At 33.4% G+C, this 24,310-nt stretch overlaps 1 protein-coding gene across 2 annotated transcripts in view; it reads left to right on the top strand.

Annotated features, from left to right (window-relative positions):
* The window catches only part of LOC142323005 (uncharacterized), a 381,529-nt gene that overhangs the window by 42,298 nt on the left and 314,921 nt on the right, over positions 1-24,310 (top strand). The window contains exon 2 of one of the 2 annotated variants that reach the window (XM_075362099.1): positions 17,660-17,738. The exons of the other annotated variant lie outside the window; for it this stretch is intronic. The gene's annotated coding sequence lies outside the window, so the exon portion shown is untranslated. The remainder of the gene's footprint in view (positions 1-17,659; positions 17,739-24,310) is intronic. 2 annotated transcript variants of the gene reach the window in all.

Genomic DNA, 24,310 nt, shown 5'->3' with positions numbered 1-24,310 from the left:
GAGGCGTTCCTCAGGGATCCGTGCTTGGACCTACCCTGTGGAACGTCTTCTATGACGGAATTTTTAGATCAAATTACCCGGAAGGGGTATCAGTGGTCGGCTATGCGGACGACATAGCGGTTCTAGTGGAAGATAGAAATGTGGATATCGTAGAGGACAAAGCCAATCGAGCGCTATGTCTAATTGACGAGTGACTGGAAAGAAATCAGTTGCAGATTTCCCTTAGGAAATCTTGTTGCATGGTTCTTGCTGGTAGAAGACCCATCAGAAACATAAATATAAACATCAGAGGAGAAAGGGTCATCGAAGTCAACGAAGCAAAATACCTTGGTGCTCTGCTAGACAAAAGCTTAAAATTTAGAAAAACATGTCGATATGATTTGCAACAAGGTTACCCCCACCATTAAGGCCTTGAGGGGACTTTTTCAAAATCATGGCACAACTAAGATGGAAATCAGGAGGCTGATAACGGCGGCCATCACATCGGCGTTATTGTATGCGGCCCCGGTATGGGGAAATGCAATAAATACACAGAGAAATAAAACTAAACTAAAAAGTGTTCATAGACTCGCTCTGCTTAGGGTGGCTGCAGGCTACAGAACAGTGTCGTATGATGCGTTGTGTGTAATAACAGAAGTTCCCCCAATAGATTTGCAAATTAGAGAGAGGACATTAAGAGTCACGGGACTTCCCAGAGGTGAGACCATAGAGCTAATACAGCAAGAGTGGCAGAGTGCGTGGGCGCACTCAAGAGTTGGGGAATGGACGAGAAGGCTAATCCCAACATAAATACATGGGTTGGCAAGAGACTGGGTGACGTGAACTTCTACAGCATGCAACTATTGGCAGGCCATGGTTCTTTTGGTCAATATTTACTCAGAATTGGGAAGAGGGCCACCCCACTATGCGTTTATTTTAAGTAGATCGACAATGTAGAACACACCAACTTCGCATGTCCCAGATGGGCTGATAATACAAGGGAAATTTTAATTGATAGACTGACCCCTGACAATTTAATTAACTGGATGGTGTATAGTCAGGAAAATTGGGACTGGTTCAAGAAGTTCGCAGGGGAAATTCTCCGTATTAAAGAAGACGAAGACAGAAGACGGGGGTCGTAGTTAAAGTAGGGAAGGGAGGACGTCCCTCCGTGGAGGGCCCCCATGCTGAGGTGTGTGGGTTCCTGAGAAGGGAGGGAACTCCTGGGGTACTGTGGGGTAAAGTTAAGACCGAGTCCCGGCCGGCGGTGTCGGCCCTGCGGGTGCTTGGTGCTTAGTGGGGTCGGTGCCGCCAGTTTGAGGCATGGCAAAAGATAAAGACCGAGACTCGGTTCCCTGCCGAGGGGCTGAGGGACGGCGTTGCCGGACCTTGGCCATGAGGTGGGGGATTAGAGGCATGGCAAATGGAAAATAAAAGATCCGAGACCGGGGAGGCTAACCTGCCGTGCCGGACGTGCTACCGGTGGGTGGGGGACGCCTCATTTGAGTATATGGACACTCTCCCCGACTGCGTATACTTAAATATCCGGTCGGGGGAGAAGGGGAAAAAAAAAAGTTTAACGATTCCTGTGATGTGTGTGGTTAATTGAAACCCAGCCGGCAAAGAACAATGGTATCCACAATATTGTATTCAAATCCATATAAAAGTGCTTTTACAAGGATTTGAACCTTAGAAATCTTGACTTCGAATCAGCTGATTTGCGACGTGGAGTTCACCACTAGACAAACCCGGTGGGTTAAGCCAAATATTAAAAATATATAAAAAAAAAAACAAAAAATATATATATATTTGATTACATATAAAAAATTATTTTTAAAAAAGGTTTTATTTAACTAATAAAATAATAATAAAATCAAATTGAGAATTTTAAACAAAAAAAATATATATATTAACAAATAATATAAAAATGCGCTGAAAAGTAAAAAATAAATTATATATATATATCTAACAAATAAAAAATAAATAAATGTAATAATTATTAAATTTTAAAATTAAAAGTAATGAAAATATTAAGTTAAATAAAAGCGTGGCGCAGTTTTTATAATTTATTTAAAACAACACAACATTTATTTTTACAACAATTAATCTTCATTTTCATTTTCAATAACGACGCGAGGAGGCGGAAAGGTCTGCTGGAACCTCTCCTGTTGAGACTGACTATCTACAAGTAACAATCTGGGAAAATGCACTCACTTGCTTTCTTTGTACGTGTTCTCACATAGTTGAAATTCATCTTCGAATTCTGCTTGTAATCTAAGCCAAATTGAATGCACTCTTTCCGTTAAAAGGTTAATTTTAAAAAATTATGAATTTTTATTTAACGAATTAATAATTACGATTACAATTGCAATAATGATAATAATTAATAATTTGTCAGATTACCGTCAAAATGTAATAACTTTGTGCAAGATTTCTAAATTTAATTTTTATTTTTAATCTTATTAATCCTTTAAGGTCATCTCGGTGCAAATTTGAACCGTCAAAGAATTAAAACTTGAGTTATTGTATTGCAGATAAATAAAGTATATACATACGTATACTAAACAACCTCATTAAATAAAAAATATATTTTAAAATACAGCAAATGTCTATATTTACTTATTCTAAAACATTGTTATACTAAAAACTGCGCCACGCTTTTATTTAACTAAATGTTTACATTACTTTTAATTTTAAAATTTAATAATTTTTACATTAATTTATTGGTTATTTATTTGATATTTACATAATTTATTTTTAATTTTTCAGTGCATTTTTATATTTGTTAATATATTATGTAATCAAATATATTTTTTTACATCAACAATAAACAATAAACCTTTTACATCCAAAAAAAATTCTTAATAATATTTATATCTGAATATTATTGTTTGTTCAAGTTTGTTTGTTTATTAAGACTAAAAAGTAAAAATATTTATTTTTACAGATCGAAGTTACGTGTATCAAATTTCATATATTTTCATACTATAGTTGATGAGAAATAAAAATTTTAAGCAACATGCATGAATTTAGCGTAGGGGTATACCATGTCATATCCAAATTCTAACACCGTAGTATTTTATTTTCATCGAAGTTACATACGTGTAACAAATTTCATTGATTTTCATAGAATAGATGAAAAGATATAGCAGTTGCAAGATTTGATTAAAACTAAAGCCAGTTAAATAAAAGCGTATAATAACCTACGATTGCTTTTAAATAACGTTAAATACACAAATGATGTATGTTATGCTCCAACATTAGAGGGGAATAATCAAGTTCAACGCGTTCTGCACGCACTGATAGTGAAAGTTGAATAAAAATATTTTTATAAAAAAATTGAACAAAGGGCAAACCATCTGACCACTTATTTGTAACGTTATAGTTGATCCGTGGAGTTAACATATTCTGTATATCCTGATCTGGCCTTTCAATTTATAAAATACTGAAAAATTTGATTAAAATTTTTATAAATCTGGTGAAATTCAATAATTGACTCCAATTTTAGAGAATAACATTAATTTGTATATTTAACGTTAATTAGACGAGGTTAGCGAGCGTAGGTTATGTTTGGCTTAAATTTAAACTTTCTTTTTTACGAGGGTTTCTCGTAATCTGTTTACCTTTGAGATGGGTATCTGGTGATTTTTTTTCAAATTTTTATTTATCGTTTCGACCCCGACCAGAGTTTACGTATGTTTGTCGATATGTATCGGTGAAAGTCCGAATAAGCAAATATTTCGGTCTCTCATCGACGTATTTGGTATGCGTCCATCGATATTCACTGGAGAATATCGAAATTTGCCACATATCAGTCTTTCACAGTAATATAATTATTAAAAAAAGTTTGTTTTTTTTTTAAATTTCTAATAAAAAAAATATATTTGGGTCCCATTTAATCCCCTTACTCAAATAAAATTTTTAATGACAACCATGAGTTAAAAAAAAAAAATCAGGTGAAATATAAGAAATTATAAAAAGCGTTTAAATTCGTCGGTTCCCATTGAAGCACTCATTCATTAAAAAAGATGACTATAATGATAATATATACAGCTGAATTTTCAATATTGAAAATAAAAATTTAAAAACTGTAAATATTTTGAGTACAAGTTCCATTCGACCCCTTTTTGTTTTTTAGAACTTAAAAACTTATTTATTGGGGTAATAATGTTTTGTACTTCAGGAAGTCGGTTCTACGTGTGTCTTAACGCTAGTGGTCGAAATCGATACTAATGAACTACGCGAGTCAAAACTTGATGTGATTTGGTTTGAAATGACACCTTAACCGAGACTGTAAGTTTTCTAAAAAAATATTTATATGATTTTAAATTCTTAAAGTCCTTTTTGAATCTCCCGGTATAACGCAGGTGACGATTACGGTTGAAAAATTATAACAGGTGCTCAAATCGGCTAGGAATTGGTAAATTGGTATTAGTAACCATCTAAGAGAAGTGTTAAAAAGTGTTAGCGCGATCGAGCGAAACGCATTCTGGTGTCATAAATATGATTCTATAATTGAATTAATTTTTCCGCTATGTTATATAATATTCTATTCAATAGTACTCGTAAATTTAATATATTTTTTTAATTTCTCGTATAGATTCGTATAGATCTATATTTGGGGCATTGATACCGTTAAATTTTCAACTTAAAAGGTCAAGGGGGTGAGCTGAAGATCAAGGTCACACTCAGCATCTCGAGATTTCGCCTAATTAAGGTCTTATTTTTCTTAGGCACATTTCTTAACGATTAAAAAACAACTATATTTTTAAAATCGCACCCACACCCCAAAAAATGTTTTAAACTATTGCCGCTAGTGCCGCCAGGCCAACAAGAATTAAATAGGGTGTGCGCTGGCGTTTTAGTTAGAATTATTGAATTAAATAAACGAAAAAATTTTCCCCGAACATATTATTATTATCCCTATTATTAGTTATTTTTAATTATAAAAGAGCCTATTTTTAAATCATGTTTTTTATTAAAAAAATCATTCTGCTGTAAATAATTTTTATAAATATCAAAAATTAAAATTTAGTTTAAATAATGCAAATGTCAGTTTATTCGTCTGATGATATAGTCGTCTGTAATGTAGCGTACTTTTTATTTCTACCTATGTACCACATTATTCATTATTTATCTAATAAAACTAAAAAGGTTTTTTTTTTAATTTTTGTGCCGAGTGAAAAACTGGGATATTAGTTTCCTTTTCCATAACAAATTTATGATAAAAAAGTATTTATTTTTTATGAAATCATTTATTGTCATAAATCATTTTTTAAAAATAAATAATACACTTCCTTTTAAAAACGCGCATGCGATTCTACTATTAATCATTGGTATTTTATCTGTCTATATCTATACTACTATATAAAGAGAAAGAAGGTTTTTGTTTGTTCGAGATAAACAAAACAAACCACTCAATCCATCTCAACTAAATTTTTATCCTTATTTTTGGCGTAACTAAGAAGGTTTTTACATTTATCTCAACTCGAATATATATATATATATAAACGTGGAGATTTTCAACTTGAAACACAAATTTAATTAATTGTATTAATGAACTGTGAACTCTGTCACTGTGATCTGGGTTTGAACTGAATGATGGGGAATGCGTGTGAGGCTAGAGTGGTGAGGTATGCAAGCCTCGGGAGGCTACAACAATAATCACCATCTACTGGTAACAAACGGGTCGCCTCTGGTTTGCTGTTTTGAGAGGTGCAATGGGTCGCTCTTATATCCCTGCAAACATTCGTCTGGTTTTCCAAATTCAAACGAGGTGTTTGTTAGTAGGTTGAAGGCTAACTTTTGCATACATTAGGTAAACTCTCGATCTAACAGATCACGGTTATTCGGAAACATGTACGTAAAGTTTGCCTGTTTGTTTGTTATCGCATCACGCGAGAACCAACCGAGTGATTACTTTCAAATTTTCAGGATACATTCATATTATTCCAAGAAAGATTTAAAGCAATCGACCGAGGCTCTTGCTCCCTTGGAGATTAAGATATTAAAAATATCTACCAGATCGTACTCGTATATCTGTAACTATAATGTACCTTTTTCGTACTGACTGATTCATCAGCAGCAAATACTAATGAAGATAAATTGATGACAAATTTGTATACATGTTCTTCTTACGGTTTAAATGCATTCTAAGAAAGGATTTTTTGAAATTCCGAGTTTAAAGGGTTAAAATGGAGTAACATGAAATTTATTATAATTTTTTTTTAATTTCTCAATAACAAATGAAGATACCCGTTTGAGTTTTGGTGTGTAATTTCATGTAAATATAAAAAAAATTTCTAGATTTTTTGAAGTTTAGTGTAAAGGGTTAAATGGATTTTGAATTATTTTTTAAACTCTGCTAATTTTTGGAATTTCTTGATTAAAAATGATGGTATCTACTTAATTTTGGGTGTGGGTAATTTTCTGAGGAATATCTAAAAACTAGTTTTTATATTTTCCCAAAATTCGACCTTGAAAGGGGGAAAAAGGTAAAAAAAAGTTAGAACATTTTGAACAAGTTTCCTCATTTCCGACTATACTAAACGACATATTCACTAGATTGGGGCTTGCAAATACTGTTCAGATAAATATCTAAACAAACGTTTTTTATTTAGATTTTTGAAGGAGTGCGTCGGTGAACGGCGTGGCGGATCCACCATCACAGCCACTGTTATTCTGTATGTGACGCGACTGGTTGCACCTGCCTTCGGTTACTTGATTAAAAAACCTAAAATATGTAACTAATATTTTTAAGACCGAGGCCGACTGTTTTGAAACCCACATTCTTAGATCACTCATAATTTCGGTTCTGTACTGACCAAACTGTTGCTAATCTTTAACTTTTACTTATCATTATTATTCTAACAAACATGAGTTTAATGAACAGATTGGGGTCCAAGGGGCAGAGTCCTGTAGCTAGACGGAAAGTATGGGCGAAGCCAGCCATGACCGGCTACATATCTCCTGACCGCGACGGGAAACGCAAGTAACCATACAGCGTGGGCGAAGCTGCGTCATCTGTTAATAAGGCAACATCTAGACGCTGGAGTACCGCGGCCGACCAACGTCCTGAAAATTTTTCATTCAGAAACAAGCGGACTGATAGAGCAAAACGTACAGTTGCTCCATTATGCTGCAACTGTACTAGTTCCATGACATCCTTCTCTTCAAGCTGTGGTATTAACCGCGCCTCCAACATCTCTAAATAAGTTTGTACATTAATTGACACGTCAGAAATATAACCGCCAAACAAATGACGAGCTGTCATTCCACCCCGTATTATGACGTGCGCTGGATTTCTTTCCGACTCTGTCGCGTAATAAGGATTTTCATTTTCCCTAAGTAATACATTTCTGGCACGCAAACTGTGATAAACGCACATTCGTTAGTAAAATGTTTACCTTTACACGGTGCATTGCAGCGAGGAATTTTCTAATAAAGTCCAGCAGGATGCAGCGCAACGTTTCATATCGATGTTACGATGTTCATCGATGAACATCGGACGAAATGGCCTAACTTTCAAATCCTTTCTCATACGGTCTTGCATTGTCGTCCACGTTATATGAAGTTCAGCTGACCGTTTACGAGTTGATTTCATCGAAAATTGTTCAATGGAAACTGCAGCAGCAGCAGCACATGTTTCTAACCGCGTTAACTTTTGTCTACTCCGAGGCCTATCTCTAACACTGTCTAATTCAAACGCGCGTTTTTCCTAAGCCGACATTTTTGCTTTTCGTTGTGGTGGCTTATTAAAGCGTTGTTGAAACATCAGTAATTAGCTTCATTGTTTGATTCGTATGTTGTTGTACATGAACCCATACACTTATCACTAACCGCTCCTCGACGCTGTAATTACTCGTGTCAGCCATTTTACCAAAACTGTCTTTTACTCAGAGTGTATGACGTTGTTAAAAACTGTTGCCAACCGACCCCAACGAAAATACCGTATGTTCTAAACGCATATCGTAACTCATATTTTTCGTTAAATGTAGGGGTACTGTGACTTCCAGGCTACTCTCTATATAAAACATCATGTGGTGTGCGAGTCATAATCAACGCTTAGCAAAAACTATTGAAGATAAATTAATAAAAAATTTGTTCTTCTTTCGGTGTAAGTGATCACTAATAAAGGATTTTATGAAATTACGAGTTATGAAATTCCAAGGATTAAAATTTAGTAACAGTGAAATTTACCGGTTTTTCTTGTTCTCGATAAAACCCGAAGTTATCAGCTCTATTTTTGGTGTTTAAACTACATATGGATATCTAAAAACCAATTTGTAGATTTTTTTTAAATTCCGAGTTTATAAACAATTAAATTGGATTTTTGAATTTTTCGATAACATATGAAGATAACTTGATATTAAGTGCATGTAATCTTCATGTGAATGTCTAAAAAATCAATTTATAGATTTTTTGAAATTGTACGTTGAAAGAGGCGAAGAAAAGTAAAAAATATTTGAACAATTATTGCAAATTTTACTCATTACCGAGTACACTAAACGAGATATTCAATAGATTTGGGCTTGAAAATAATTATTCTTCAGATAAATATCTAAAAAAACATGTTTTTTTATTTCAATTTTTTAAAGGATGCGACGATGTACTTAACAAATAAAGTCACTACCACTGTTACTATAAATTCGACGCGATTTACTGCACCTACCTCTGGTTACTTGACTAAAAAATAAAATAGAAAATTTAAAAAAAAAGAAGAGAAGTACCGCATCACCAGCTATAACTAATATTTTTAAAATGGAGATTGACTATTTTGAAATCCGCATTCTTCAGATCACTCAAAGTTTCGCGACCTTTATTGACCTAGGTCTTGCTGTTGAGGAAATTAAAATACACTGATATTTTTTATATATTGAACAAGGCTAACTATTATTTATCGTTATTATTCTCTATTGGCATATTTGCTGTTTTTTTAATTTTGTTCTATTCCGTGCCGTTTACTTACCGTTGTATCATAACCAGTAAAATCTATCGATCTCCGTGGCGCAGTGGTAGCGCCTCTGCTTTTCATCCGGAGGTCCCGGGTGTAATTCTGGAGAGGCATGGCAGATTTTCATACGCTAAAAAAATTCCATTTCCATATCCCACGCACAAGCGTCATCTGGCGATATCATCAAGCGAAAAAAAGATCAATAATTAATAAACGAATACAATTTTTGAATATCACTCTTTTATCGTCGTCTGTATTATTTTTATAATATCTGATGAAATTGAATTTTTCCTAACATTTACTTAGATAACGGAAAATAACATAAAAGTGTGTTTTACATATTTTATTGCTTGAAAATTTTATGATTCTAATATTGTAATTGCATTATTTGTACTTCTTTTTGACACGGTAGACTCTCAGTAGTCTCATCTGTTAATATAAATGAATTACTACTATTAATATTTAATGTGTTACATGTGAACCGATATAAAAATTGTATTTTGATTAAAGTTCTTTCCGTCTAAGATTCCCTGAAGACTGAAATTATGCTCAGTACAGTTGTAATCTTTTCAAATAAATAATATTAAAAAAACCTATTTTACAGATGAACAGTTTAAACGAGTAACTTTAAACTATATTAAACCGATTAACTGTGATTTTCCTTCTATTGATGAAATTTTCCTAATTTCATTATTGCTATTTACAGTGTTTGTATGTTTTATACCCGTTGATATTTAAATATGGAAACAGCTTTATAATGCATATCTGAGAGTTATTTGGTGGCAGAAATATATGGGGTTATACATAGTTAAAAAAAATCTGCATTATGGATCTGTATTTTAATTTTTGTTCGCCACATTGAGGTAAACTTAATTTTTTTAAATAGGAAGATGGTCGCATGACATATAATTTCAATTTAAAATTTCACAAGAAAAACGGTGGTGAAACCCGTTTTTCTGTTAATGCTCTCGTTACAGTGTTATAAGCATTCAAATTCGCCGCAACGGAAAAGTTTTGTTAGCGATAAAAGGAGGTAAAACGCGTTCCATGGACAATTTTATTGTTTTTTCATACATAATGAATATAATAACGAACTTCAAACAGTGCTATAATATTTATGATAATAATAAACAATAACTAATAATTAACAACACAAAAACAAATTAATCAGCTGGAAATACTTCCTTAAAAAATATATTAAAATTTTAGTTGAGGAAATCAACCGTTAGTTTACAACAATGTAATTTGTATTGCATTGAAACAGTGTAACCTATAAACTCCTCATTTCACATTTTTACTTCAACGTATTTATAACGGTAACTTTGATAGTGCTAGTAAAAATTAAGTTGTAGGCCTAGCGGTTCAAATTTGTTTTTCAGTGAAAGTTTTATTATTAGTGTCCTCGTTCATTTATTTAGTTTTATTAAATATTAAATCTTCAAATAACAATGGCTTCTTTAAGTGAAACCGAAAGAATAACTCGCTGGATGATGTACGGGTAGGGTTACAGAGTTCGACCTTTACAAGCGATATGAGATTTATTTAGTGATAGATTTCCCAATAAACAACCGATAAGTAAGTCAATTGCGATCAAGACAAAACAGCGATTTGAAGAAACCGCTACTGTAAAGCATAGACCTCGCACCGGTAGACCTAGAATTGACTGAGGCAAACTCATTAGATATATTGCAGAACTTTGTTGAAAAACCTCATTCATCGATTCGGAAAGCTGTTGTCTTACACATCAATTATTTTTCAGTACAAAAAATTCCTAATATAAATAAATTTCACCCTTATAAGCTACACCTAGCGCAAGAACTTTCAGATAATTAAACGGCTATATCAACTGATATTATTTACTTTAAATATTACAATATTTATTTTAAAATTTTAAACAAATGTTTTCGATGGTAAATTAGTAATGAAATAAATTTTGAAAGCATACCATTCTACAATAAATGTTCAAAACGCTTCCCCTCTACAGCAAAAAATGTAATCCAAAGGCGACATGTCCGGGGACTTGACAGGCCTTTCTACAGCTCCTCTATGACCTACCAGCGATTTGGAAATTGTTCATTTAAAATTTGCCGTGTTCTTAATAATGAAGTAGTGTCCCATCTTGTTGAAACTATACGTTATTATTTAATTCTTTCCAACATTTTCCCGGATATTTGGTAAAATTGTATCAGCTAACAAGTTGCACTTCTATAACATTTTGTCATCTAAAATAAACGGCCAATACAATAACCAACAATTCCCCCGCAAACGTTTACTTTCTGAGGTTGCTGGATAAGCATCTGACATCCATCTGGGATTATTATCGCTCCAATATCGACAGTTTTGTTTGTTCACATTACAGTTTAAAATTTATTTCTTTAGTAATTTACGATCGAAAACCTTTATTTAAAATTTAAAAATAATTACTGTTTTATTTAAAGTAAATAATATCAGTTGATATAGCCGTTTAATTTGTTGCTGTGTTGTTAATTATTAGTTATTTTCTATCATTATTATAGCACTGTTTGGTTCGTTGTTGTATGCATTTAAATGGAATTAATGCAACGCGTTTTACCTCGTTTTATTGCTAACAAAATTTTTCCGTCATTGCAACTTTGAATGCTTATAACTCGATAACGAAAGCAGTAACTGAAAAACAGGATTCGCATTTTTTTTTTTTTGTAAAATTTTAAATCGAAATCATGTGTTGTCATATATCCACTTTCCTATTTAAAAAAGTTTGGTTTAATACGGCGGGCAACAATTAAAAACCCACCATAATGCAGATCTTTTTAACTATGTAGAACCCCATTTCTTTCTGCTTCTAAATACCTCTCAGATATGCAGTATAAAGACGTTTCCATACTTAAATATCACCCGGTATACTATTGGATTAATTAACAATATATTTTTTATTGTTAGGAAATTTGTTGTATTTTCTTTTATAAATTGTTTTATTTTACTTCTTTTTAAAAAAAAAAATATTTTTATTTAATTAATTTGTTTTAATAACAAAATTAAAAAAAAAAGTACGAAGATTTTTTTATAAGATATACAACTTATTATTTTCTGTTTTTTTGACAGAATTCCTCGTTGATGCTGTCAAACTTAACTACCCGTCGTCTCTCATTAACGACACGCTGTAAATATACTCTTTATCTTCTTTGTTGAAATTGTTGTTATCTCTCTTTCTTGGCAAACTGTGTCGTAGAGATCTAAGGAAGTATTACCTCTCTCCCGCTCTGTATTTTTTCTGTTTTAAAAACTAAATATGGATTTTAAAAGACAAAGATGACCTTAGCTTAAAACTTGCTGACTTTTAAGAAAGTTTATGTATTTTATATATATATATATATATATATATATATATATATATATTGTTATATATAAATATGTATAATATTATATGTATAAATATTGTTATAAATATATTTTATATATATATATTTGTATTTTACTCTTATTCGAAGTTTCGTTTTATCATTCATTTTCTCCCACCCCTTGCTTAGTAACTGTTGGGGTTACTCGCCAACCGCTCGCCCGCTTTCCTACTTTCTGCAACATTGTTTCCTTTGTTTAACTTTAAATTTTATGTTCCAAATGAAATAGAAAAATTGAAATTAAAAATTTTTAATTAATTGAAGCTTATCGATAAAGATCTCCAGTGACGTGAAATGGGTACCATAATTATATTTTATCCGAAAGAAGTTTGAATCCCACGGCAAATATTGACTTATTCAATAATGATTATTTAAAATTTCCCTGCGCATACGAGTTAATTGTAACAATCTAATCAAATTTTGGATATCAAGGTTTTTGTAAGTGTCAAAAATGTAATATCTCCTTAGTTCAAAAACCACGAAAAAATTATAGAAATCTGCTGAACAAGTATGTACGAATCTGCGTATGTGTGTTAACATTATTTGATTAATATCTTCGGACTGGCTCAACATAATTTATTAAAAAATGACACAAAAAACTTCTTTGTATAGGGATAGGGAATTTATGGCATTGTATTTTGAGCAAAATCAAAAAAAAAAATTAGTCATTTTTGATTTGTTTTTTTATATATAGTCATGGCAGGCGGTATCTGTTTTAAAATGTGCACATTTGGAATTTTTCTATATGATTGCTAATTTTTTATTTAATGCCTCCGGATACCATCAGAGAGATGATTATATCTATATGCGCCTATTGTAAAAGGTGTGCTTAACATTTTATTAAAAAAATTCGGAAAAATATCCATTTTTTCTTTTATTTCCTTAGAAAACTCGATAACTGTTCATTTTAGAGAAAAGATAGAGAGAAAAAAAGGTTTTTATTAGATTTTATACACAATATAATAATGGGTTGCAAATCAAAAAATACGTTAATATTGATGTAAAAATAGCAATAATTGTCAGAAATATTATCAAAAGAAGATTTTGTTGGAATTTTTTTTTCGAGTACTTATATTATACATATGACCTTCAGATTTTTGCCTAAAGAACTTTTTGATGTGATAAAGCAACACACCAAATTCAAAAAAATTGGTCCGACAGTTTGTACACATTTTGCAATCCAAATTAAAAAAAAAAATGCGTTTTTTCCAAATTGTGTACAGCCTAAATGAAATAAATTCTCTTGATACTTGAAAATTTAACCACAAATAAAACAGCACTCAAACATTCAAATACATTTTCAAAAGTTTTAGTGGTTAATTAGAAGAGCCACTAGGCTCTTACAAGCATACTTTTGCTTTTTTAAAAATTGAATATCGTCACGAATTTTTATTTAAATTAATTTTAAAACGGGCAGCTTAAAGTACTCAGAAGATGTTTTTTAACTTCCTTGTACGAAGTAAAAGAAGTATTGTGATCGCAAAAAATTTCGGTTTTTGAAATTTCAACGGAAATATCCGTTTTGACCATCCCTGAATCCATTTTGACTAGTTTCGGCATGATATCTGTACGTACGTACGTACTTATGTATCTCGCATAACTCAAAAACGATTAGCCGTATTATGTTGAAATTTTAGATTTAGGACTGTTGTAACATCTACTTCTGCACCTTCCCTTTAGATTCCAATCGACTGAACCAAAGTGTCCAACAAAAAAATTGGATTTTGGACTTTCTCTTAACTGCAGTAATAAGCTCTAATTGAGATCTTCTCAAGATCTATCGTCAGTGGTACTTATTCTCATCGGTTCCAGAGTTACAGCCAATTAAAAGCTTAATTAATGAAATATTTGGATCTTTAATGGAAAGTACATCGGTTCGAATGAGATTTCATCTCCTTTTTTTTGCACTAATTTTTTTTAAATTCTTTTTTTAACTTTTTTTAATTCAAACACATTGATTTAATAATTATTAACAGTAATTGTAAAAAACGTTTACAATAATTAATAATTATTCAATAATAATAATAATTTAAAAAAATCAAGGTATTAGTGAAATCAAATTTTATGTATTTTTAAAAATGTGTATGTGTACTTTAACAGGCATTCTTATATATGTAATAGATTTGGTGAAACATCTGACTATTTAATATTAATTGAAAATTATAGTTTAAAATCGTATTATTTTTGGATTTTCTAATTTAATTTCTGTTTAATTTTATCTACATTAAAGTTAAATGCAGAGTGACTGAAAAATAGATCCTCACAAGAACAATAAATACACGGAGGCATACATGCCCGATCTTTAATAAATAGCAAAATATTCTTATCTTTTAGTTCATTACTCCTCTGATATTGTCCGATAATATTCTCCCTAGGTCGGAGTTGACCATCATTTCGTTTATTTTTTTGTTTCCAGTCATTTAATCGCTCTTTGGTTTGATATAATTCCTTTGATTTTAATTTGTGTACACATTCTATAGTTTTCAAATTTTTTCTTTCTTTATATTCATCATACTCTCTTAATCTCTTTTTCTTTCATTGGTCTTAACGTTTTCTTCCTCTTTATATTTATGATCTCGTAATTCTTTTATTCATCACTTGTTGTTAACATTTTTTTCCCCTTCGTATTCATTTCTTATCGTTTTTGGAGATATATTTCTTCATGTTATCTTTTCTTCCTGTATTCATTTTTGATAATTCACCAAATAATCCAATAATAAAAACTGAATATTTTACACCGTAAGGTCGACATTAACATTTATGACCAGTATACAGGAGCTCACTAAACAGAATAGTTTAATTATTATTACCTTTTTTTTCATACGACACCAGAAATTAAAAAAAAAATTTGTTAATCAGCAATTCACGAAATTACGAATTATACTGATCGTAATACGAGTAATAAAGGGATTTGTACTCTATTCTAATATTTCACATAAGATTGTTGAATTAATAATTGTATAAATATCTGGTGTTAATAAAAACTAATATTTCATCGGTTGTGTTACTGTCCGCTTTATTAAACAGTTGGAAGATCGTTTCTCACTTTCACATGAAATAAGTTTAAATGTGTAGCAAAAAAATGTCTATGTAATTTAACAGGTGTACAAGTAATGTGGTGTCCACATCAGACTCTAAAAAAAAAGTTTCGATTCGTTAATTATCTCCGGAGATAAAACTGATGAAAGTTGACCGCCATTGTGCAACTTTTGGAATAAATTATTATCGATAAATTAATAAACCGATATTTAGTAATAATTCGCGCTTGTCGGTATGATATCTGAACTATTTAGCTTACAAGACATCTATTTAAAAAAAAACAAATTTGTTTGTTAAAATTAATAACATATTTGTTATCGGAATGTTGTGGGAAATGACTTGCATTGATGATATCGTCTGTAAGGAGGTTTAGAACTGGCACCGCAAAAAACTCAAATAGTTGCGATTGTTGATAGACGTAAAATACGGCCGATAAACATTAACGTAGAGGATACGCGAATTAGTGTGATGCATAAGTGGAATATTTAGGTATGTGGTTTTAGAAATATGGGTTATTTTAATAAACACTTGCAGGAAGTGTATGACAAGGCAGAGAGAACGGTCAGCTCCCTGGGTAGACTTATGGCAGCGAGTTGGCGACCGCGTGCTGGACAGCATAGTAGGGCCCGTATCCCTCCGCCCTATTGGTTTGAGGCAGGGATGATGAGATACAAAAGATCCGAACTGTTGGGCCACCCTGCCATGCCGGACACACAGCCGTTAGGTGGGTAGGCCCATTAGAGTCACAAGGACACACCCCTGGGTCGAGTAATGCTTGATTGCTGAGCCTCTCCAGGGAGGCAAAAGGAAAAAGAAGGCCATTTTAAGAACGCTAAGTCATCATCTGCACATCGCCCCGTTCCAGCGGCGCGGGCGTTCTTCGTTCAGAAAGCCTCGTTCTTCAGCATACCAGTGAGGCGGAGCCCCATCTTGTTGGAATACAAATTTATCGGAGTCGTCTTTCAATCCAAGAAACAACCTCAATTGCATCATATCAAGCTATAAAATATCCGTCACGATATTCTCCGAAAAGAAAAACGGTACGTACACCTTTGTTTTAGAAATTGCGCCAAATATAAGTTTTTGGGAATTACGTTCACATTCTACAAAATTAGGCTGTTCAGTACCTCATATCCTGACGTTATGCCGATTTACCTTTCCATTCAAGTGAAATGTCGCCTCATCGCTAAACTCTAGACGGTTAGCGAAATCGTCATCCTCCACAGCTTCCTGCATGTCATTACAAAATTTGTATCGTTTGTTGAGGTTAGTTGGTTGTAACTTTTGTAATAGCTTTATACGATACGGTTTCAGTCGTAGTCGAGTTCGCAAAAACTTCTAGACAGTCGGCTGTGGAATATCGAGTTCACTACTAGCGCGTCGAGTTGACTTCTTTGGGCTGCGAACGAAACTCGCCCCGACTCTCTGCACTGTTTCATCCGAAACGCTTGGGTGTCCGTTGCTTTTACCTTTGCACAAAAAAACCAGTGTCTTTAAACTGTCGATATCATCTTAGAATGCTGTGGTGGGTAGGTATTTCTTTTTCAAGCCGTCAGTGGAATAAAACGGTGCACGGTAACAATGGATAAACCTTTCTCATACTCATAAGACGCAGAATGATTTCTGTTGCATAGATGCCATTTTATAAACTGAGTTTGTGCTGCAAGTTGTCGACGACCACTTTCAACCTAACGTAACGGCTGAACAGCATCTTTTTATTTTCATGTATCATTCATAATTTTATGTGTACTAATGGCAGAAAGAAATGAAGTTCTACATAAAAAAATCTGGGTTTTTAATTTTTGTCCGTCATTGAATCAAACATAATTCTTTTTAAAATAGGAAGGTATGACACATGATTTCGATTTAAAATTTTACAAGTAAAAAAGTGGTGAAACCCGTTTTTTTGTTAATGCTAAAGCATTAAAAGTTGCAATGACAGAAAATCATGTTAATAATAAAATGAGGTAAGACGCGCTGGATGAACAATTTTATTGCATATTACGACATGCATAGAGAAATCGGTATAGTTTAACTGATGTACTGCAAATGAAAACTTGGAAATTAGTTATGTACAGTCAGTTTTTAATTTCTATGCTGAAAATATGAAAAACAAATCGTATTTTATCAATTGAAATCCAGATGTTTTTTGTTTGTGTGCAGAGTTATATTTTGGGATATCCGATATTAATTTACGTAATTGCAAGTCATTTTTCGGGTTACAATTGATTATTTTTTAAACTTTTAATAACAATTTGTTTCTTAATTATCTAATTCATTATTTATAACATTGTTATTTTTTTTTTTACAGGTAAGAATGATAAATAAAAATTAAATGCCATATAAATTTCATTAATTTGTGAGGGCACCTTGTAAAGCACTATTTTATGGTAAGTTATTGTATTTTTGTATTAATATTAAATAGAATAAGCGAAAGTATTTTTCTTTTGGATATCTTTTTTTTTTTTAATTTCTCGAGAATAAACATTTTTTGTCTTTTTATTGAGTTATATTTTAGTAATCTAAGCTTTTATTTGTAAAGTATGAAATCTGCTATTCATTAAAACAATAAAAACCGCATATACTAGGCCCAGCCAATGTACGAACTTGTGACGTTACTAGCAGACTGCGTATTTCTACTCGCCCCGAAAACATCAACTCCGCGTATCAAATCAAAGTATTACTTATTATCATATTGTACGCGGTAATAACTATAATATTTATATTTATTAATATAAACAATATACAATTAATTCTCTTATAACCTTTATTTGTACTAAATTATTAATTTTTAATAATAAAAAAGCAAGTTCGCCATCCCCGCTAAACGAATCGTTATCACTGTCACTTTCATATTCACTTTCACAATCACAGTCTACGCGTATAATATAACGTTCTATCATGTCATCTATCAGTGGTTCCAGTTTTTCATACTATTTTTCAATATTTTTTGCTTTTTCACAATACAGTTTCCAGTCATCTTCATTCATAGAATTAATTTTCTCCGTAGTTAATTTTTCAATATTTGTGAAAGAAATTTTGTGTTATGACTCGCGGCATCTCTTTTTACGGCTGACCATACCATCTCGATCGGATTCTAATCAAGATGTTACGGTGGGAATATAAGATACTCGTTGCCCATGTTTTTCCATAAGTTCATCCAAGTGATATTTTTGTACATTAGTTTTATGTAACTTTATTAATTCATGTAACTGTGGTTTCAGCATCTTTGAACTATACGGAATATGGGTTTTCTCCAGCCAAGCGGTCATATCTTTTCTTTTGGAGATAGAATTTGGCGTGAATTGTAATAACAGGCGTTATCAACAACTATTACTGACATTGGTGGAAGATATGGAATCAATTTTTCACACTCCCATTTCATGAAATTGTCTGTATTCATGTTGTCTTGGTAGTCGCCACTCTTATAACTGGGTTTCTAAGTCTGTAATGCGTTCGGAATAAAACCGATTTCTCCACCAACACGAATTACTATTAAACGGTCACCTACAGTAATCGGCACATGAAGTCCCTCAACAATATCATCAGACCACGACTTTGTCGAACGATGCAAACTTAAAACGTACGTTTCATCCAATTGTAGCATTGCTTTGTCTGTATTTAGTCATCACCTCCAAATATTCAATTATCGTCCTCCTGATATCGGATTTTTCAAATAAACGTTTTCTGTTATTTTCGGTTTTACGCCATATGAAACCTAACTCTTTCAAAATAACAGCTAAAGTTGATTCATTGCCTTTAAAATCAATAGATGACTAAAGATTTTGCCTTATTTTTTTTTTTAGTAGGTAATTTATTCTTCTTTGAATGAAATCCATTAACTGTTCTCTTTACTACACCTAAATCAAAACTGTCCAGTCCACTGATAGGTTTCGAATGTTGTTTATCCTTTTTCTACGTGCTGAAAGAACACGATTGGGAGGGATGTTGATTGAAGAATCGTGTATTTTTTCTCTTCTGAGTTTTTGAACCTGTGTTCTTGATATCCCTCAAGCAAGCAGCTCTTTCTTCGCATTTTTTTAATGCCAATCATGTGTTTGTCGTCAGTTAATTTACCTACTTTTAGAGCTTCTCTTTTCATAAAATCAGAAACATTATTGTTAATTTGTGCTTGACTCCTAATTTTTTTTTTTTTTTAACTACTGATTTAAGTTCTGCCATAACAAACCGCACTAATAACACACGAACACATATAAAACAAAAAATAATATATTACAAAAAAATTGCGATAAATAATGAATAATTATAAAATAATATGACCGCACAAAAACGCTATCCGAATACTTTCACTGAACACGATATAAACTGGACTAAAGTTTATTTCTTTATACATACATCGTGTACTACGAATGACGGATCTAAATATAATCGTGACGTAAGACATCCCTTCTAACTGCATGTATACATTTTTATAGGCCTGTACATAATACCAATTAAGCATTTTTATGCATGTAATCAACTCAAGTGGAAAGAATTGAACACACAACACATAAATGTATTGTTTGGGCGCGCGTATTATTTTTAAGTCGAAAAATGAAATAAACATAATAATTACGCGCAAAAATAATATTTTGGAAAACAATAATGTAATGAGATATCAGCACGTGACGTCACAAGCTCGTAGATTCGCTGGGGCAACTATACATTCTTGATTTTATCAAACATATTATAATATAAAATATAAATTTCTACTTTTTTTAATCCGTTTCTCTCTTGAGCAATTCTGGCTAATATATGATAATTAAACTGAGAGTTTAATCCAAATCGAAACTTTCATTACATAAAATAAGAAATCATGTAAGTCGTTTTATGTTATTACATCATTTTTCTATGAAATAACAATTATACTATTTTATGTGCGGACGCGCATGTGTGTGTGGATACAAACAAATAAATTTAATCTAGTTGATTTTCAACGATCGGCTTTATGATATGAAATGCGGCAATAAAAAAAGTACATCAGTATAGCGTTTGAAACGTATCCATTTTATACGTGGGGCCTACGTCGGCAGTTCAGTTTTTATGGTATCATGGATTACGTGCGATGAAGGCAGGAAGTTAAGTCACCATCCTTAGTTGAAATAAACTTCTTTCCGTCATGGGAAAGTGCGGAGTACACAGGTCTCATCGTTACTCTTTATGAACTGAATTGAAAGAAATAATAATCTGGTCGCAATAGCTTTTTCTTTGTTAGTATATAAGATCAAAAAATGTTTGTGTTCGTTTGATGGTTTCATAGTTGTGTGTTGTCAGGGCACGCAGAGAATATACGCATGTATACCTATTTTAAAGGAAATAACACTACATTCACAACGTTTATAAACGCCTTTATATTTTAGAGAGATTTAAATACCTTCTTAGTATTTATTTATTCATTTTTTTTTTTTTTAATGTTAATATTTTAAAATATACTTTTAACCGATTTTAAAAAAGGAGGTTATCAATTCGATAATGTTTTTTTATTGTATGTTACGCAGTATCTCCGAGGTTAGTGAACTGATTTTGATTATTTTTTTTATTGAAAGAGTATATTTTTCGAACGGTTCCTTGTAAATGTTAACCAAATCCGATGATAATCTTTGGAAAAATACCAAAAAACCGAACGGCTCGACATTCTTAGCCACTGACCGCTTGCACAGTACAAAAGTGGGGAGGTTTTATAAAATAATTTTAAAAAAATAAAAATAAAAACCAACTTCAACAAATAATACTACTAAAAAGATACAAAAATAATTATATTTTTATTTATTAAGTAAAACAAAAATATTTACAACAAATAACTATATTTGAAGTCGGTGTCAGCTGCCACAAATTAAACATAAAGTTACGTAATGTTAGTTCCTCAAGCGACCGCTAGGCGGCAAAATAGGATTAGCACATGCAGAATGGTATTTTAAGAGATGTAAGAGAGAGCATCTCACGATCATACCTCATCTTGAGTTCGCTTAGGCATGTACTTGGTGGTTGGTATATGTACCTAAGCATCAATAAGTACTCGTATATCATATTTGTGTATGTCGAATTTTATAGTTGCATTATATTTTTTTAGATCTCATTTTATTGTAGCTAAACTTCTATTACCAATCTTGTATTTTCTGAAGTAGGATTTGTATAATATAGACCATAGTTTTTTTGTTTTTTTCTTTCAGTTGACTACCAACTTCAAAAATTTTTATTTGTTATAAATATTTTTACTATAGTTAATAAACAAAAAGATAATTATTAGTAACTTTTTAGTACTGTTATTTTTTGAAGTTGGTTTTTATTTTTATTTTTTAAGTTATTTTATTTCATAATTTTTTGTGGTCTAGTATTATATATATTATAACTATAATATATTTGATATATCTCTATTATTATATAAATGAAAAAAGGGTAGGACTACCAAATGCGCTTCTGAAATGAGCCACCGACGTTTAAAGAAAAGTGGCCAAGAAAGGAATGATCGTTTAGAGAAAAATAGAAAAAAAAATTCCGTGAATATTTCGGCACAGACTTATCAAAAAGGAAAATCTATAGACTCTCACAAATGAGAATGTACAACAATCGATTCTTACGGAATGAAATACTAGAAAGTCATGTTCATCGAGTTTAATACACAAGCATTTGTCAAACGAAACGCAAGAGAAACGTTCTCACCGCCTCGACTTGATATACGAGAATGGAGAGTTACCGGAAGCTGTACTCATGAAATCTGATGACGAGACTATCGGTTTTAGAGGGGAAGATGTTGATGGTTGTGTAGCCATTTCACCAGGTTGTACGGCATTCCTCAAGCGACAAAGGGATACGGAACGGAACGGAACGCAAGAATGGCGGGAGTTTCAATTTTTCTCCCTACAGATCGCAGAGCCTGGACAATGTCCCTTGCTGCTGTATCTTTCTACTATCGGGCGGATTTCATTGGGTATTTAGTGGCGGTTATAAATTTTAAATTTTATTTACGGACGGATTTGGTAATTTGCGTTCCTATCTGTGTGGACCAGCGTGAAATTTATTTACTGGTTCTGACCGTCAGAGACTAAGCTTTTGAGCCTAGTAATCCCGGCGTGATTCCCCTTCAGTCCATCCGCTGAAGTTCTTTCGGTACGAGCAGCTAAGGGTTAGCAGAAGTGACCCTAACGGAGCCCTAGTTATTTGAAGGGAGAAATGCGCCCCGTTCTCCGGAGGGAGTCGCATATACTGACTAAATGAAATTGTGGTCTCTTCATGGGACGTTGTCGGGTGTTTTCTAGCTTTTTATAGTTTTAACAAAATTTAATTGCGAAAACTGTCACTTTCGCGGCTGGAATTTTTGCGCGGTTTCCATTTATAGGTTACGCGATATAGAGGCTCCTAAGCCTGGTTTGTCATTTTTTGACTCTCGTACCGCCTCTTCATGGTGGTTCGTTTAATTCGGAGGCCGTTTTCTTATACCCTGTAGAGTACGGTCCTCTCGGGAGATGTCCCGGAGATGGCCGTGTTCGAACACGGCCGCTCTCCCGAACATTCTGCGTGCCTGCGCCACCCCTACCTCGGATACGGTGTGCGGTCCCGCATCGTAGATAAGAGTGACGTTTTTGACGCACCACGGTGCTCCAAATATCGTCCGCAACGTTATGTTTTGGACGGCTTCTAATTTCTTTTGAAGCGTGGAGTTCAACAAAGCTCCCCATGCCGGGTAAGCATATGTTAGAATCGGCAGGACGTGTAGCTAAAAAATGAGCAATTTGTTCGCCAGAGGATATGGGCTAGCACTGTTCAGTACTGGGTATAGTGAGGCCCTCACGGCCTTTGCCCTTTGGGCCACATATTTAACATGTTCTCCTAAGGTAAGCCGTTTATCCAGAACTACTGAAAGGTACTTGACTGTTTTCCCAAAGGGGATCTTCTCTCCTGAGATTTCCAGCTGTGTGGCTGGAGCACGTATCTTGTATGTGAACATCACTGCCACCAATTTTCCACCGTTGACCTTGATTCTCCACATATCGAGCCACGGCTCTACTAGATCAATTTGCCGTTGGAGTCTCTCGATCGCGTAATCTACACTTTCGGGTTCATAATAATATGCCGTGTCGTCTGCGTATAGAGCTGTTTTGACTCCTTCCTACAGCGGCATGTCGTTGAATCGTTGACGTAGGGCGTGTACAAGAACTGCGAAAACACTGCTCCTTGGGGGACTCCAGCGGCTACGTCACTGGTGGAGGAGATTGTTCCCCCTACGCGTACAAAAAATTGTCAGTCTAGTAAATAACACCGTATCAATCTGACATAGCGACAGGGTATCGTCGTATGTGCGAGTTTATACAGCAAGCCGCTACGCCAAACTTTGTCAAAGGCTTTAGCCACATCTAGAAAAACGGTTGCAGTTAGCGCTTTTCTATTTAGGCCTCCGACAAGACTGTCGATTATTTTAACCAGTTTGAGAGTCGTCGAGTGGCCCTCCCTGAACCCAGATTGCTCAGGCCGTACTCCTTTTCCCAAATGTCGCCTAAGTCTTTCCAGGAGAATTTTTTCGAATAGCTTTAACAACACTGGTAATAAGGAAATCGGTCTGTAATTCTGGGGAAAGAGCAGACTTTTCCCAGGTTTGGGTAGGCAATTCGGAAAATATCCAAGTACAAAATTGACGTGAATATTGTGGTTATGGTCGCTATAAGAGCGGGTGGAACATTCCGGAATGCGCGGGCACCGATCCCGTGGCTTTGATCTTTGTGGCTTTGATTGCAGCGGAAACCTCCAACTCCAATGAGACAGGAGACTGGTCCGAGCTGAGGTCTTCTATCGTTTCAATCACGACCGGAGTTGTTACCGCCTTCATAAATTGCGATGTCGAGTACATCAGGTCTCGGTCTGCCCATTCGATGAACGAAGGTGGGCACCTCGGAGCTATGACGACTAACCGGCGTGCTCGTTCACTTTCGTATAGCAACCTGCCATTTCGGCAGTTGTTCGTTCGGTT

This window comes from Lycorma delicatula, chromosome 4 (genome assembly GCF_047948215.1).
Source record: "Lycorma delicatula isolate Av1 chromosome 4, ASM4794821v1, whole genome shotgun sequence".
Lineage (NCBI taxonomy): Eukaryota > Metazoa > Arthropoda > Insecta > Hemiptera > Fulgoridae > Lycorma > Lycorma delicatula.
The sequence above is the reverse complement of the archived record's forward strand: the minus strand, read 5'-3'. Positions and strand labels throughout refer to the sequence as shown.